At 41.2% G+C, this 18,628-nt stretch overlaps 1 protein-coding gene and 1 long non-coding RNA gene across 4 annotated transcripts in view; one reads left to right on the top strand and one right to left on the bottom strand.

Annotated features, from left to right (window-relative positions):
- The window catches only part of CAV1 (caveolin 1), a 46,823-nt gene that overhangs the window by 13,263 nt on the left and 14,932 nt on the right, over nucleotides 1-18,628 (bottom strand). The window lies entirely within an intron of this gene.
- The window catches only part of LOC148125514 (uncharacterized), a 130,367-nt gene that overhangs the window by 103,048 nt on the left and 8,691 nt on the right, over nucleotides 1-18,628 (top strand). The window lies entirely within an intron of this gene.

The raw sequence follows: 18,628 nt of genomic DNA, 5'->3' as shown, positions 1-18,628 counted from the left end.
TAAAAAGAATGTCTTGGGATGAGTTCAGTGCCACTGGCTGTAGCTATTCCTTGTTGGATCTAGCTATTGTCTCTCTGGACCTCATTGCAATGGGTTATTACTGTAAGATGTGCTTTGCTGGCTATTCGTATTTCAAATTGCTCATGAAAAAAAACTTTGAATCTTAAAGTTAGAATTACTGTTTGTAGTTTGTCTGTGTTCCTCTTTATTGGGATATTTTTATGATACCGTACTAGCACAGAGAGACAGTCAATCCACAAACACTTCCCTTACAACATATTAAAACATATTTTGTTGTCATTTTCTGGTACAACCAATACATTGACTGAGATATCTGCTTTATTTTGCCTGAGGTAAGTGTGCCAGAAGAACATTGGTATGCTGGAGGTATTTCTTGACTTACAGTCATTTATTTAATGACTATTTGAATGGTGCTAAAAAAAGTCCAGCACTTGCCTTTATCAGTGTTACACCAAGCCATGGTTATGTGATTGCAATTTAGGTTATAAATCACTATAAGAGAAATTTGAGTAAATCCCTAATATTCGGACAAGAAGACGTGAGTACTTCTCATTGTAGAGTGTATGCATCTAAATGGAGGGCAAAAAGAAATAATAGCAATCAAATTTAAGAGCTATTTCCAAAGTATTAAAATATTTATTTCAAAAGAAGTATTTTCTAGAAAGCACCTTTGATGTATTCTTGGAATTGGCTTTCACAAAAGTGGGGTGGAATATTACCAGGCATATTTTTTTTGCTCTCTCCTTACCAACATACTTATATACAACGACATCATCAGATGAAGTACATAGAAACAAAACTGAATATTCTGTGAGACAGAGGTGGTTATTCAGCAGGTTCTGACCAGTTCTGGAGAACCGGTAGCAGAAATTTTGAGTAGTTAGGAGAACCGGCAAATACCATCTCTGACTGGAGGTTTTACAGTATCCTTCCCCCGCCACGCCTACCAAGCCACGCCCACAGAACCTGTAGTAAAAAAAAATTGAATCCCACCACTGCTGTCGAGTATAACAAAACGAAGAGCTCGGTTGTGGGCAGATTTGAGTGTGGAAGAGATTGCAAAATGGTCATGAGCAAGTCCGATGCCAAGCTAAAACAGAAGAACAAAGTCAACCAGTTTTTACAATATGATCTTGGGCATATTTCCCCTGTCCCCCCATTTTCAAGGACAACATCGGGAATCGCTCTGAGAACCCAGAGGACCTGTACAATGAAATTAAACAGGCTGCTAAGGATAAATATGAAAAGTGACTCAGAAGAAATCAAACAGACGGAATTAAACTGGATGTCGGAATAAACAGAGGACATTGCCAAGAGAAGAGAAGAGAAGAGAAGAGCCAAGAAAGACAAAGGAATTTAACACAGACATCAGAGAACTGCTAAAAGAGACAAGAAGCTGTATTACAATTTCTGTAAAGGCATCAAAGATAGAAACTTATGTGGAAAAACAAGTACAGTCTTCCAAAAGATGTCTAAATTCAGAAGGAGGTTCCAACCTCAGATTGGTAGGTAAAAGATACCAGTGGATAGATAACAAAAGATTCAAAAAGTTCCAAGAAATATGGGTTATATTGAATTTCCATACAGTAGAGATGTCAACATTCAAAATAAAACTTACATGACATTCCATAGTTACAAGAAGTTTTGTACGAGAACAGGGGTGTCAAAACTCAGGGCCCGTGAGCCAGATCCAGCCCATGGGGTGCTTAATTCTGGCCCACAGGGCAGCCGTGGAAACAGCGGACTGGCCTGCGGTGCCTCTGCCAGCGAAAATGGAGCTTGGGAGGGCCGCACGTGCCCCGCCTCAGGCTCCGTTTTTGCTGGCGGACGGCTATCAAAACAAACTAAAAGCAAAACAAAACAAAAGGAGAAATGCATCCACGAAGGGACAGGAAAGGAGAAAAGGAAAGACGACAGATAAAGAAAAAGAAGAAAAGACGAGAAGAGAGTAAGGAAGGAAAAGGAAGAAAAGGAAGGAAGGGATAGGGAGTCCTGCCTTAGCATTTGGCCATCAGCAGATGGGAAGGCTCCTCTGGAGGACAGGGATTTGGTGCTCTTTCTGGTCTCACCTTCCACTACTAGAGACAATGGGTCCCCCCAGCCCCGCCTGGGCCATCGCAGGTGCCCCCAGCACAAGTGATATCGAGCTGACCACGCCCACCAGCCACATACCCCGAGGTCAAACACAACCCTGATGCAGCCCTCAATGAAATTGAGTTTGACCCTGTACTAGAAAATGAAATTACATCAGCACTCTGGGATTACCAAGTCAGAAGTCTATAGGAATGAATGGAGTATCTACAATAATATGGCAAATAACAGAAGACGAATCAGCAAATCTGAAGAATGATACAGTGCCCTACAGAATGAAATCTATATACCAATGACAAAGAAAGAAGGTTCATTAGGGTGCAAACTATCACACAGTAATCTTAATTTCATATGCTAGCTAGCCAAATAATATTTAGAACCAGCCAACACACATTGAACCCTACGTGGAAAGATAGCTGCTAAATATTCAACCTGGCTTTAGAGAAAGACAGAAAACAAAGAACATTATTGCTGATGCATCGTAGATAACTGAGAAAGTTTAAAAAAAGAGGTCAAAATGTGCTTCACTGATTATAGGAAGGCCTTTGAAAATGGGAATCCTGTAATTTTGTGCTGTCCTTGTGTGAAACCTATACATAAGACAGAAAGTTGTAGCCTAGACAGAACATGATGAAGCAAACTATCTCTAGCTAAAATGCTATATACCCTTTCTTATTTCTTCAACCTATATGCTGGATATATACTGTGGGAAGCTAGAATGGAAGAAGATAGCACGGAGCAAGAAACATCAGTAACCTTTACTTTGTGGATGATATTACGCTGATAGTGGAAAATACAGGTAATCTCCAAGCTTTTGTAATAAAAGTCATGGATTATACCATAGTGACTAAATTTATTACAAAAAAAAAAAGAGTCAATTAACGACAACTGGTACAGTAAAAAGCCTAGCCTTAGATTTGAGAATGAAGTATTTATTAGATAGCTTCTGCCTTTAAGACCGATTAACATGGAAGACACTGGCAGTCAAGAAATACACCACAGACTAGCACTTACAAGGTAGCACTGAAGGCCTTGGAAAAAATATTTATATGCTAACTTAACTAAAAAGATATTCCTTTGGTTTTTTTAGCTGCCAGAAAAAAGGAGTCGGGGGAAACAAGGCATTCCTTAAGTGCCTAGATAATCATCCCCGGTAGCCCGAAGTTGTCGGAGCATAAGCTGGTTACTGGAGAGCATGATGGATGGCTCTTGGAGATGGATGTGTCCCATTGGAGAAGTCACATCCAGGGGGTGGGGGAAAGACCAGGGGTCAAGGGGGAAAGACCAGGGGTCAAGGGGGAAAGACCAGGGGTCAAGGGGGAAAGACCAGGGGTCAAGGGGGAAACGTAGGATGTAATTTAGTATCAGCTGCATCCAGCTTACGCCAACATGGCCACTCCTGATAAATCAATTTACTTTTCTCTGAGATTCAGCTAGAGAGTGGATTTAAATGAGGGCGGATTGGTTGCAGCCCTGACACTAACACACACACACACACACACACACACACACGTGATATAGATTCATTCTTTATTTTTGTTTTTTTTGTGATGTCTTTATCACTTTTATACACTCTTTATCAGTCTATCTTCATTTTTGCTTGTACCATTCCATGGTCACTTCCAACGTTAAAACAATTGGTGACAGTACAATTGCAGAATATAGTTTTAATCGTTTGACTTGATATTGTCCATTTCACTTGTGTACCCAAATGGTCTCTTCCATGTCCATTTACCGCTAGCATGTTTTCTTGTAAAATGAGTTCATGATATAAAGTCCCCATCCTTCAGCAAAATCTATTAGTTAGTCACTTCTATTATCTCATTCACCACTTCCATACGGGCCAGTCACTTTTTCTCCAGGTATTGATTTTCCTATTCTTGCATTAAAGAATTCTTTAATCATTCTTCCCTTGAAGAACATCTGGAAGCTTCAGTTGGCACAAAATGCAGTAGCCCGCAGGGTTTTGTGCAGACCCCAGTGTGCATGTTTCACTTCTTCTGCGGAAGCTGTATTGGTTGCCGATTTGCTTTCGGGTGCATTTCAAGATGCTGGTTGTCACCTTTAAAGCCCTTCATGGCTTGGGATTGGGTTTATCTGAGGGAACATCTCTTGCCGGTCATATATACCCAACCCATCAGAGCGGAGAGGCAGAGAATGTTACGGGTCCCATCCTTGAGGGAGATACACCTGGTGAGGCCCAGAAGAAGGTCCTTCCCCATGGTGGCTCCCTCTCTCTGGAACCTCATTCCCCCAGAGATTAGAATGGCCCCCTCACTAATACTCTTCCGGAAGGCACTGAAGACCTGGTTCTGCCAGCGGGCCTGGAGAACCCAGAGCGGGATGGAGCCCATCAAGTGGCTCAGGTGATCTGCTGTCGTCGGGGTGGGGGATGGGAGTTGCAGGTGATTTTTTATTTTTTATTTTTTTTCAGATTTTATTCTTTTGTACTTTATTAATTTATTTGATTCTTTTTTGTTAGTTTTTATTGTTTTTTTATTTTAAATATGGTTTTACGTTCTGTAAGCTGCCTCAAGTCGCCATGGGAGAATAGGTGGCAATATACATTCAATAAATAAAACAATAAATAATATAAATTAAAGTCACCCGTTAATATTTTGTATTGGCAATTTTCTTTGTCTTGAAGGCAGACCACATCATCTTAAAACTTTTTGACCTCATCATCACTATAGTTTATTGTTAGCACATAAGCTTGGATGATTTGAAGCTTGTATTGTTTGTTCAATTGAACGATGCATTGGGCTACTCTTTCTAATATACTTTCAAATGTTACTAAAGAGTCTTTCAGCTTTTGGTTGATGAGAAAACCAACTGTACCACACTGTACATTTTGATACCTCTAATGTAGAGTAAATATCTAGCTCTATCAAGTTCAACTCAATTTTTGCCTTTTCATCGTGTTTCAGATAATCCCAATGCATATCGTTGAGTTCAACCAGCTTTTTACTTAAGCATCTGTTTTCATTGTTCAAATGTTGAGCATTCCTATGTCCAAAGTCCAAAGGCAGTCTGATTTAACCAGATGATTCGTAGCACCCTTTGCCTTCAGGCAGGTCTTCCCACTGCTGTGGGCAATTGCCCCAGGGCCTCTGGAGAATGAGGGTCGTTTTTGATGTTGTATTGGCATGCGGAAGAAATAGACTATAATTTGCCACACTGATCCAGTGCAGGTTGGTAGATGAGATCGGTGTTAGTCTGGGGTATCTATCATGGCTCACCTACATGTCTGATAACATAGCCCATTATTTCATTTACCCACACAAACCCCTTCATCTCATCAAGGCTCCAGTCATAGAAAGATATATTTTGATCTTTGTGTGAGTGGGTGTGAGTGTGTGCGTGCATGCATGCATGCACACCCATGCCCACACCCACCCACATACATACAAAGATCAGACTAGGGCTGACAATTATTTTCCTCGTAGAACCCTATAGAAAACAAACTTGAACATTAACGAAGCTCAATAGAAAAAAGATTGGAGAGAAACTTGATAATACCATAAATAGACATAAAATGAATAAATGGATCATAAAACAAATCATTCGATAGATCTCAATTAAAGCCCAAATGATCTGACTGAAATTACAATCTTTTGAACATATTATGCAAAATTTTATCTCCCCTGGGAAGTCCATATAGCTAGGAAATGAGAAGGGAAAGAGAATAGGGTGGACTTGGTTATAGTGGCAATGGGGAAGCCTTTGGAAAACCTGAAGGGGCAGATTCAGAGGTGCTATTCAACCGGTTCGCACGTATTCGGGAGAACCGGTAGCGGTGATTTGGCGTGGGTCGCAGAACTGGTAGCGACCCCTGGCTGGCCACGCCCCCAAACCGGGTCACCTGGTCGCCCGCTTGTCCTGGTCACTCTCCTAGATTTCCCTACCACGTGGTGGCCATGGCACAGCTCAGGCGGATGTCCCAGGGCTGCAGCTGCTACACATGCAATACGCATGTGCAACAGCCCCGGGACACCCGCCTGCCTGCCTGCCCTCCCAGAGCACATTTTCTGCCTTCTCCCGGCTGACGCACCTCTTCCAGCCCAGCCTGGCCCAGCCAGCCAGCAGGTAGGTGGGAAGATGTCCTGGGGCTTCTCGCCGCCTTTATCCTGATATGCCTGCAGCAGCCCCTCGGGCCGGCTGAGCTGAGAGCCACCATTCCCAGGCTTCTCCTCTCCTGGGCTTGGCCGACGCCTCTTCACCATGCCTGAAGCAGCTGGTCCTCCTGCCCCTCACCCTCCCCTCCCTCGCCTGGCCTGAGAAGGTAAGGGTGACAGCAGGGGATAGCGAAGCGGCCGGGTTCCTATCTTTCCCTCTCTCTCCCACTCTGTCTCTCTCTCTGTCTCTGTCTGTCTCTGTGTCTCTGTCTCTCTCTCTGTGTCTCTCTCTCTCTGTCTCTATCTCTCTCTCTGTCTCTGTTTCTGTCTCTCTGTCTCTCTCTCTCTCCCTCAAAGCCACAGCTGGGCTTTCCTTGGTGCTCTTCGCTACTTTCATTTCTTCTTTTTGGAATCCAGACTGGCTGAACAAGGATTGCCAGCCGCTGCTGGAAGCGTCTCTTTGGCGACCCATCTCCCCCTCCCCTCGCAACTGGCGTGAACACCCAAGGAGGAGAAGTGGGGGGAGATGGGTCACCCGAAGGGATGCTTCCAACGTGGCTGGCGATCCTGGTTCAGCCGGTCTGCATTCCAAAAAGAAGAAATGAAAGTAGCGAAGAGCAGCAAGGAAAGACCAGCCGCGGATTTGAGGGAGACACACACAGACACAGACACAGACACACACAAAAACACAGAGTGGGGCAGAGAGAGGGGAAGATAGGGAAGAGGCTTTGAGAGAGACGGGGAAAGAGAGAGAAAAAGAGGGAATGAGAGAGGAAGGGAGAAGGGTCTTCTAGTCCATCCCTCTGCTCAGGCAGGAAAACTGAGGATGCCAAGTCTGGATGGAGGGCCAGGCAAAGGTGTCAGAATAATCTTTGGAGGGGACCCTCTACCAGGGCTCTCCAACCTTAGCATCTTTAAGACTTCTGGACTTCAACTCCCAGAATTCCTCCCAGAATTTGGGGAGTTGAAATCTACAAGTCTTAAAGTTGCCAAGGTTGCCTGCCCTATACCATTTCAGAGAAATGGCTGTCTAGTCTCTTCTTGAAAGCCTCCAGTGTTGGAGCACCCAGAACTTCTGGAGACAAGCAGTTCCACTGGTTAATTGTTCTCGCTGTCAGTAAATTTCTCCTTAGTTTTAGGTTGCTTCTTCTTTGTTCAGTTTCAATCCATTGGTTCTTGTTTTGCCTTCTGCTGCTTTGGAAAATACATTGCCCCCCGCCTTCTTTGTGGCAACCCCTCAAAACCCTGTTTTGTGACCTGCCTATCACACTCTTGGACAAAGCATGTGAGCCATTTCCTCCTTTCAGTGATCCATAAAAGTACATCTATAGTATGTGGATGCAGATAATAAAGTAGAAAAAAGGTGAATTTTTTTACAGAACTATAGATACATTGAGGCTGGGGGTGACAAGGAGTGTTTGGGAGGGGAGGGACTGGGCGAAACGCCCCTTGACATGAGTGATGTCGGGTTGGCCATGTCCATCCAGTCACATGACCACCAAGACACACCCACCAAATAAGCCACGCCCACAGAACCGGTAGTAAAAAAAAATGATTTCCACCACTGGGCAGATTGGGAATCAAGAAATTGTGCAGAAGGACTATGTGATCTCATAAAAAATCACACTGACTTGATAACTTATAATTATCTTAGTCCCTAGTAAATTTGACTAAATTAGTAGACCAGCAAAATACTGTGGACATAATACATTTAGATTTCAGCAAGGCATTCAACAAAGTAGACCACAACCTACTTCTTAGTAAGCTAGAAAAAAGTGGAATAGATAGCACCACCACTAGATGGACTCTCAACTGGCTGGCAAACTGTACTCAATGAGTAGTCCTTAATGGGTCTAAGTCTCTATGGAGGGAAGTAAGCAGTGAGGTGCCACAAGGTTCCGTCTTAGGCCCAGTACTCTTCAATATCTTCATTAACAACTTAGATGAGGGAATAGAAGGGGAACTTACCAAATTTGCAGATGATACTAAGCTGGCAGGAATAGCTAACACCCAAGAAGATAGGCTCAAGATCCAGATGGATCTTGACAGACTAGAACACTGGGCCATATCTAACAAGATGAAATTCAATGTAGAGAAAAGTAAAGTCCTACACGTAGGCAAGAAAAACCAAAAGTACACATATAGACTGGGTGAAGCCAGGCTCAATAGCAGTAACTGTGAGAGGGATCTTGGAGTCTTAGTGGACAACCAGCTAAATATGAACCAGCAGTGTGCAGCCACCGCCAAAAAAGCTAATGGAATCCTGAGTTGTATTAACAGAGGGATACAATCAAGATCAAGGGAAGTACTACTGCCACTCTATAAAGCCTTAGTAAGACCACACCTAGAGTACTGCATCCAGTTTTGGTCGCCACATTATAAAAAAGATGTTGAGACTCTAGAAAAAGTACAGAGAAGAGCAACCAGGATGATCAGGGGACTGGAGGCTAAAACGTACGAAGAACGGTTGCAGGAACTGGGCTTGGCTAGTCGAGTAAAGAGAAGGACCAGGGGAGACATGATAGCGGTCTTCCAATATTTGAGGGACCTCCACAGGGAGGAAGGGGTCAAGCTATTTTCTAAAGCGCCTGTAGGCCAGACAAGGAATAATGGAAAGAAACTGAACAAGGAGAGATTTAACCTGTAAATAAGGAGAAACTTTCTGACAGTGAGAACAATCAACCAATGGAACAGAAATTGCCCTCGGAAGTTGTGGGAGCGCCATCACTTGAGACTTTCAAGAAGAGATTGGACTGTTATTTGTCAGAAATGGTGTAGGGTCTCCTGCTTGGGTGGGGGGTTGGACTAGATGACCTACAAGGTCCCTTCCAACTCTGATTATCTGTATCTGTATTTGACTAAGAGAGGTTAATCAGTCTTATGCCTCCAATCCTATATCTACTTATCTTGGAATAACACCATTTGCCTTTTGGGACTTGTCTTTGAGAAAATACAAAGGTTATCTAATGTTATATTGACATTATTAAAGTACTTAATAAGCAGTGCTGTGGATTAAGAGTTCATGTTCATAGAACTGATATTGTTCATAAATGAGCATCCAACTATTTACTTACACGATCGTCTACATCACGGGTGTCAAATTCGCTGTGTCACGTTACCATCACGTGATATTTGCAATGTTTTTTCCCTTTGCGGATTTGGGATAGGTGTGGCCTACGCATGACACATCCAGCCTCTGGGCTGCCGGTTTGACACCCCTGATCTATATTGTTTAAATATTTATTTTTGTATATGGATGAGAATCTATCTGAAAACTTGACACAAACTTGTTTTTGGAAATCACAGAAATTGGTCATGTCAAGGCCAGTATCTTTGAATGCTTAATGTTCCAACTATACAGCTGAAAACAATAAGGTTTATCACAATAGAGAAAGATTGTTAGCGTAGTCATATTCTCCTATAGCCCTATTTCCTTTTTTAACAATTAACAATTAAAAAGGGTCAAATAGACATTGGTCATAACATGGTCATGAGTAACTCCTACAAATCTACATTTGGGAAGGAAGGAGAAAAAACACCAAATAATTAATTTTGCCAGGTTCAAATGGGCAAATGGACACTACATTCGTCCAAAAACTCTGAGATGATAGTGATGATTGACAGGGATGAGGATGAGGATGACGACATTAAAATATTTGGAGAACCTTGAAAGTTGGACCTAACTTGTAAAAACAATTCTCAAAAAGCTACAGAGGAATGCGGAGCTAGCAAAGTTATCTGACCAGCACTTTTCCACTTCCTTTGGAATATACATGTAACCCACAGACGTCCGGACATTCACTCCACTTATCAAAGAAACATTGCATTTGAAGAGGAAAAAAACCATGATAAGTCACTGTCCACATGACATGCAAGAGATAATGTTTAGGACAAACATGTGGGTCTGATTGTATCTAAAATGTTTAGTGCTAAACTACCTGATGAAAATAATTTGGGGCAGGCAAATATTACGGAGTCTTGTAAATCTCTGCACAATACCTCTCACATACCTATTTCTGTGTGCATATGTATGCAAGTAGATATGCATGCACGAGCACACACAAACATCTTTCCCAAGTTCTACCAAGTCAGCAATACTATTCTATAGTTCAGTGGCTAACAAAAAAGACAAGAGTCTGTTTGAATCCCTTTATCTTTTAGAAGTGGATGTGAAGCTGTACAGACAATTCTCAGTATCAGGAAGTTGAAGCAGTGCCAGGAACAGATTCAAGGGATTAAGATAGAAAGAACATATCGAGGCCATGAAAATTTTCTTGCACAAGGAACCCTTGTGTACTCTTTCTGAGTGGATGGATCCAGTTGACATAATATTAACCAATAGGGAGACATGAAAAGCCTGGGGAATTCTGGGAGTTGAGAAAAAAACACTGTTCTAGGAGCTCAACACACTGAGCAGCCATATCTAAATATTCTTGATCCCAGTCATAGTTGCTCCTTGGCAATGGTTTTGCTCATCTGATACTAATTATAGGGACACATTTACACAGAGGTGGTATTCAGCAGGTTCTGACCAGTTCTGGAGAACTGGTAGTGGAAATTTTGAGTAGTTCAGAGAACCAGCAAGAACCACCTCTGGCTGGAGATTTTACAATATCCTTCCCCTGCCATGCCCACCAAGCCAATCCTACAGAACCGAAAGTAAAAAAAAAATTGAATCCCACCACTGTTTTACAAGGTTTGAGTGATACAATTTGCATAAAACACCATTTAGCCTTATAGGCTGAAGAATTGTATGCACACCACACTAAGATAAAAAGGAATTAAGTAGGTCACAGCAGAGAAGATGAATTAGCCTACATCCAATTTTTGCTCTCTAGTTTTCATTATGTGGACATTTCTTTGCTGAGTAATGATTTACTGTAGAAATGAAAGTTAGAGTACCACCATAAATAGACATCAACACCACCCAAAAAATGTTTTACAGACATCTCATTACATCACCAATCATTTTCCAGTCCTTTTAAACTCATTTTTACCAACAATGCTAGGTTCAGCTGATGGGCTGTTAAATCGGAAACAAGCACAGCAGTCACAAACACATTACAAGATCTTAGGCTGCACAGTGTTTGATCCAGGAGCTGTATGGCAATGCTTTCTCTCTCTTATTTTCTTCTGTAAATAAAGTGAAATAAACAAATTTCCTTCCAACTGAGTCTGATGCTTGGTGACTTCATGAACATGTCCACCTGGTTTTTTAGTGACACTGCTTTTTTTTCCAGTACAGTTTGTTGGACTTTGCAATTTAGACCAAAGCCCTGAAATTTGTAAGGACAGGTCTATCCATCTCTGTTCTTTTTTTGTGTGTGTGTGATCAGCCAAAATTGTCTAAATGCTCTCCTTTCAAGGATGCACCATCCAGAGCCTGCTGCAAATGTGTACTTTTGCCATAGAGTTTTCATAGAGAGAAAAAAGAAAAAAAATAACTTGTGTTCTTTAAAAAATCTTTGCTTATGCGCAGGAGACAGGCTTACTAAAGAATGCAGCCATTTTCACGCATAGGTGTGATGGAATCCTTCTCTTTCCTCTTTGAGGAGCCGACCTGATCAGCCCCACTTTGTTAAAAATGAAGCAAGTGCATCAGATATAAATAAAGCTTTGGATCATTTTCACATCTGATGTAATTCTTACCAAACCCATGTAATTCTACAACCTACAATTCTACAATGACATTGGCCTTTACTCAAGCAAAATCACAATTTAAAGCTGTGAAAAGACATGCCCTGAAAGGAAGAGCAAAGTGAAGTATACTGCTTGGCGTACTGTCCTGTAACTTTTAAATTACCATTCTTATCTTTTTTTTTTCCTCTGACATCAGAAAATAATGTAGAAATGGTTACAAAATCCCCTTGGATCAGACATGTGTTCACTTCACGTGGGATTTCCCTACTGCTTTGAAGAATACCTATTTATATCTGTAAATTAAAAGAGAGTGGAATATATACTCATAATCTGTGCGTTTTGAGATCAGTTTAATTTAAAAAAAAAAGACTAGTGAAAAGTTAGCTTCATTAGTGAAAGGCTAATGAAAAGAAGGACTTTTCATTAGACTAATCGGTCTCAGTTTCATTAGACTAATAAGGACTAGGGGTGACACGATAGCGGTGTCCCAATATTTGAGGAGCTCCTACACAGATGAGCAGGTCAAACTATTTTCCAAAGCACCAGAAGGAAGATGAGAAACAATGGATGGAAACTAGGCGGGGAGAGAAGCAAGCTAGAACTAAGGAGGAATTACCTAATGATAACAGCAATCAACCAATTCGAACAGCTTGCCTTCAGAAGTTGTGGGTACTCTCCACAACTGGACAGCCACCTATCTGGAATGGCATATAGGGTCTCCTGCTCATGCAGGGGTTGGACTAGAAGACCTCCAAGGTCCCAATTCTATCCAATTCTATTCTTTGATGTTCTAGCACACCTATTTGGTCTGCCCTACACACATTCCATAGACCCTGTCTAGGTCAGCTTTGGTATTTGTTGGTATTTGTACTTGTATTTCCTGTATTTGTACTTGTATTTCTGCAAGATGCCAAATAGCATGTAGAGAAAGGACATGTGAATTTACATATTCCTTCACTCCCAGGGTTGAATAGAAGTACAGGCTCAGCTGAATATATTTTCATCTACACAATCCAGAATCTGATTCTTTTTCTCTTGCCACTATTTAACTATAAGTCTGTCAGAGATGCTGAGGCAGAGGGTAGGGTAAACTATTCCGTTCTCCTCATGTTTACTGGGCATATGGAAAGAAATACAGTATATGAAATGGCTATGTTCCACTGAATTCATAACATCTATTAATGTGGAAGGCAGCTAGCACTGTCCTAATCGGCAATTCCAAGTTGTTCAATGTATGCTTCCTATGGATGAATAGGATTAGAGAGCTGACTCTCGTATTTTGAAACATCTATTCTAATAATTTTGCAGTATGAGTTTCATGCTAGACTCCCTCAAGCCAAATGAATGGATGTCTTTGCTTCCTATCTTCCTTGCTACTTTTCTGTGTTCCAATTTTTACATGACATCTTATTCCGCAAAATCTGCAGATTGCCAGTGAAATATCTTTGCAGGTTTGTTCAAGGTAGTCTTATACAATTCAATGGAGTTAGTTCTTAAATACAGGCACAAGACTGCACCCTTAGTAAAGAAAAAATGACCATCAAGAAAATAATCAAGCACCCCTACTTCATGCCACTTCCTACTCTTATATCTATACTTATCCCTTACTCCTATTTTTTCTTATTTTTCCTTCTAAAACGTTTGGGCTTCTTCAAAAAAATGCTATTGATATATGGAAAGAGTGGTTCTGGTGTAGTAATAATGCTGCTGGACTATAAACCAGGTGACAGTGAATGGTGGTCCTCTCGTAGCAGTGGTGGGATTCAAATTGTTTTTACTACAGCTTCTGTGGGTGTGGCTTGGTGGGCGTGGCAGGGGAAGGATACTGTAAAATTTCCATTCCCTCCCCACCCCACTAACCTGCTTTCCAGCTCCGTTCTCCTGTGCAGGGCAACCAAAGAAGACCCAGCCAATCAGCTGGGACTCGGGAGGCAGAGAGTAGATGGGGGCGGGGCCAGCCAGAAGTGGTATTGGCTGGTTCTCCAAACTACTCAAAATTTCCGCTACTGGTTCTCCAGAACTTGTCAGAACCTGCTGAATACCACCTCTGTCTCTTAGGCATGAAAGCCAGCTGGGTGACTTTGTGGCAATCACTCACTCTCAGCCCAGTTGAACCCATAGGGCTGTTGGGGGTTAAAAATAGGAGGAAGAACATTACATATGCCACCTTGAGTCGTACAAAACAACGATGGGATAGAAATCTAATGAATACTATAATAATTGCCTCAAGGTAGTCCTCGACATACAAGAGTTCATTTATTGGCTGTTTGAAGTTACAACAGCACTGAAAAAAAGTGACTTATGGCCATTTTTCACACTTACGACTATCTCAGCATCCCATGGTCACATGATCCAAATTGAGATTTTTGGCAGCTGGCTGATATTTATGAAGGTTGCGGTGTCTTGTGGGGGGGGGGAAACATGTGATAACATGCAACCTTCTTACTAGCAAAATCAACTTTTGCAACCTTGTTACTAGCAAAATCAACTGGGAGGAGAGATTCTCTTAAAAACCAGGTTACTACGTTAACGGCTGAACTATTTCATGCAACAACTACGGCAAGAAAGGTTGCAAATGGGGCAAAATTCACTTAATAGCTTGTCTTGCTTTGCAACAGATATTTTGGGCTCAATTATGGTTATATGCCGAGGACGACCTGTACTTCAGTGTTGATGGTTTAGAGTTATATACAATGGATATATCTCTGAATTCTTATCACTAAAATCAAGGTGTTAGGATACAAATCGCAACTAAAGGCCAGGTAGCGAAATGTGTCTTTCACATATAGGATTATACCTTATTTGCTGCAAGATAGGCCTCATCCATGATAGTGCCCGCCACAATGCAAACAGCAAGTAAATAAATAGCTTGCTCTATTATTATGGGAAGCTTCGTTTCTCCCATCCGGTGCTGCTCTGTCGGATGGAATGCACATTGCAGCATGTTTCTCCAGTGGGCTGTTTTTCATTGCAAACGCTGCCTGCCACACATCCATGCCTGCCTAATTCACGGCTCTAGGTTATTTTATGTCACCTACGAGCGCAATTAAGGTTTAGTTTGATTTGACTATCATTCAGTCAGTGGCGGCAGGAGCCCGAAAGTTTTTGTGGTCTGCAGTAAATGACGGCAAAGGGAAGGAAAAGCAGGCTGGATTTATGGTGCGTTGCAAAGGAGTTTGAAACTGAATGGGGCCCTTGGTGCAGCAGATTAGTTTTATCAGCCCATATAGAAAGCCCAGAGCTATAGCAATCCAACTGATTTATTATTTTCCAAGAAATTATCTTGAGGAAATGCCCATCAGTTAAATGCAAAGGGTAATTCCAATAGCAATAAAAAAAAAGCTGTACATTCCCAATATATTTGAAACTGTGTTTGGGGGGCATTATTTTTAAAGTGAGCCTTCAGTTGAACCATTCAGCCTGACTTTACTCATCTTCAGAAGTTATTCTCTTAAAATGCCTCATTTCTGATCAGCACTGAAGTATAAATAATACCGATTCCAGAAGCCAACATACCTAGGCGGGGCTGGCAAGAGTTTGTTAATCTCCAAACTGAGTATCTGGACTATGTCTAATCCTGATGAGAGTTAATAGCAGACTGCCCGAAAGAGTTGCTAAAGTGAACGACCTGAATAACAAAACTGCACTTGTGCAATGGCTTAATGTTGCTGATCTTTGCTTGGTAATACCAAGCCATTCTTCGCATGTTTTAATGGCTTGATTGCTTTTGATGAAAACAATGTGCGAAGGGTCTAATAGCCAGATCCTGGTCTTCTTTGGAAGTTAATATTAACCAATTGGCAAGGCATTTATTTCCCAGTAAGCATGCCCAGGATTATAACGTTAGTTTAAAAAGCAATAAAATGAAAGAAGTTATAGACAACCAGAGTAGGAGTTGGCAAAGGACACACACACACACACAAGGCCCTTTTTTTCTCTGCCGCACCCTTTCAGGAGGCAGCATAATATAACTGGCTGTGCTCAAGCAGGCTGAAAACAATAATCCGTTGCTGCATCTGTGGCAATATTTACCGATTCAGAGAAAGGCCACGAGTGGGTGTAAAGAAACGCTGCACATGGGCAAGAAACAAAAAAGCATTGGGAAAAAAGGCTGAATTCATCCACCCTGACGTACAGAATTATGTGCATAAACTTCACAACTGTTTTATGCATGTGAGAGGGCACATAGCTTCTGGACTCTGTGTCATGAGATTCTCCCAGCAACTAACTTTCCTTTTCTCTCTCTCCCTGTTGTGGACTCTTTATATATCTCATACTACAATTTTAAGCTTGTTTTCCCATGTTTCTTATTAGATCATGTCTGTTTTAGATTTTTTTTTAAAAAAAATTTTTTAAACAGAAGCTTTCAACTATTCGTGCTGGCATTGGATGCTAAAAAGTTCAGACAAAAATAAACAAATATTCATTCTCTCCAATTCTAAAGCAGTTCTGTGGGTTCTAGGGACTGTATATTATGGTTGTGTAAGATACATAAAAAGCGAAGTGGCTATGCTGCTTTATAAGGAAAATAGACTTGTTTATGGGAGTACTAACCATCGTCCTATAACTGAGCAAGCTTTCAAATTCTCTCAGAGCTTTGAACAGCAAAGGAAAACTTTTCAGTGGTGAGCTATTTTTACAGTGACTGATCAAATACCTGCTTTCCAACCCATCAGCCAGATCATTCCAGGGTTTCCAAAAACTGCTTAAAATTAACAGCATTTCCTACCCTCTATCTCAAATTTCTGATTATTTACAAGTAGCTGTCTTTGACCCTGGATTACATTGGGGTTATACTGAGTTATTGCCAGGGGTGGGATTAAAATTTCTTCACAATCAGTTCTGTGGACATGGCCTAATTTGTGGGTGTAGCTTGGTGGTCCTGTGACTGGTTGGGCATAGCTTATGTGTAAATATTGTAAACATTTATATAAATATTGAATTTTTTAAAATGTAAATATTGAATTTTTTTTATAAAAAAGAAGAGCAACTTTTACCCAAAATCAGGCAAAGCAGGCAGGGAGATTGAGTTGCTCACAGAATCACAGATCTACCTTTCTGCAATCTGCTGCCTGAGTCTGTCACATAAAATTTGCTTGCAAGCAAACTCATAAAATTTGCTAGCAAGCAAATTCAAAAAATCAACTCACAACACACCATGTATGTAAATATTGAATATTTTATTTAAAAAAGAGCAACTTTTACCCAAAAGCAGGCAGGGAGATTGAGTTGATTGCAGAATCACAGGTTCACTCATAGATCTACCTTTCTGCAATCTGCTGCTTGAGTCTGCACTGAAAAATAGAAGCTTCAGTCCTACTGAAGGGGTTCAGTTCTGCTCTCAGGCCACTTCTCCCCCGCTTCAACCCCCCAAATGCCACCCCTGACTGGGCCTCAGGGAAGTCTCCTGGGTGAAGGCAAAGCAGTACAACAGCGGTTTATATTAGTTAGAAAGCAAGAAATCCAACAATTTCCTGTTTTCTAGCTAATCTAAATTGCACGGCACAGCTGATAGTTGAAACAGCTGATCACTGGGGGAGGTGGAGAAGAAAAAATAGGAACTTACCAAAAATTAGGTGAAGGCACAATGCAGGCAAGTTGGATGGCATGCATGTGAGGTAAGGAGTGACTGGGTGGGGCAAGGCAGAGGGAGGGAGGGCAGGGCAGGGCCAGCCTGTGGGATGATTTGCTGGTTCTTCGAACTGCGCAGAATCATAACAACCAGTTCTACAGAACTGGTCCAAACTGGTAGAATCCCAGCCCTGGTTATTACAGTCTAGTTGCCTCTCTTCTACAGCAGTGTGTCTCAAAGCAACTGTAAAATGTGTGAACTTTAACTCCCAGAATTCTCCAGCCAGCTGGGGAATTTTGCAAGTTGAAGTCCGCATTTCTTAAATTTGCTAAGGCTGTGAAATGTCCTTCTGTAGTTATTCAACTTTTTCAAAGAGCCATCTTTAAATGTGAATTAGATAACATATATTGGTAATATGGAAAAAGCAATAAAGAAGAGAGAATATTGGGGGGGAAAATGATTTAATTCATTGCCTTTTTATTTTTCCAAACCGCTTTCTCCAATTATATTTACGCAGGATTAAAAGCAGGATTAAAAATGCCAATTTGCTTTGACATATTGCTAAATGCAAAATACTGTAGAAATCAAATTGTTTCTTATTAAATTGCAGCTTAGTACACATATGGAAATCCAAGATTTAAGGTCTGAATGCAGCTGGAGCTTCTCTTTACAACCTCAGACTCCACACTCCATTGCCAATTATCTATGCTAGTGTTTCTCAGTCTTAGCAACTTTAAGAAATGTGGACCAACTCCCAGAAATCCTAGACAATTTTGAAGTCCACAATTCTTTAAATTGACAGGTGGAAAACACTGATTGACACTATGGTTTCTACTATTTTGATATTGGGAACAAAAATGATGGCATAAATCCATGAGCACAATTTTAAAAAGAACTTCTAAAGTCTTCCAAACAGGAAAAAAAATAGAAGATAATAAGACTCACTCATTTTGAATTATTATCCCATTGACTTTTGCTCCAGAAATGCTAACTGTGGCTTCTGGTCAGTGAAAGTCTCCCAATTCAGGTTTAATGAGGTCTGTAAGAATCCAGATAATTGCTAGATAGCAACCAAGTGAAACAGAAAATTCTAACCCCATTATCACTGAATGGATGCCTGGATTTATAGCTCAGATTAATATAATTCTTAGCCCAAGTCAGTGATTTTACCATAAACTAGCTCAGAGCA

This window comes from Pseudonaja textilis, chromosome 5 (assembly GCF_049901715.1).
Source record: "Pseudonaja textilis isolate UNSWEBS1 chromosome 5, rPseTex1.2, whole genome shotgun sequence".
Lineage (NCBI taxonomy): Eukaryota > Metazoa > Chordata > Lepidosauria > Squamata > Elapidae > Pseudonaja > Pseudonaja textilis.
Note: the sequence above shows the minus strand (reverse complement) of the source record. Positions and strands in the feature narration are given on the sequence as shown.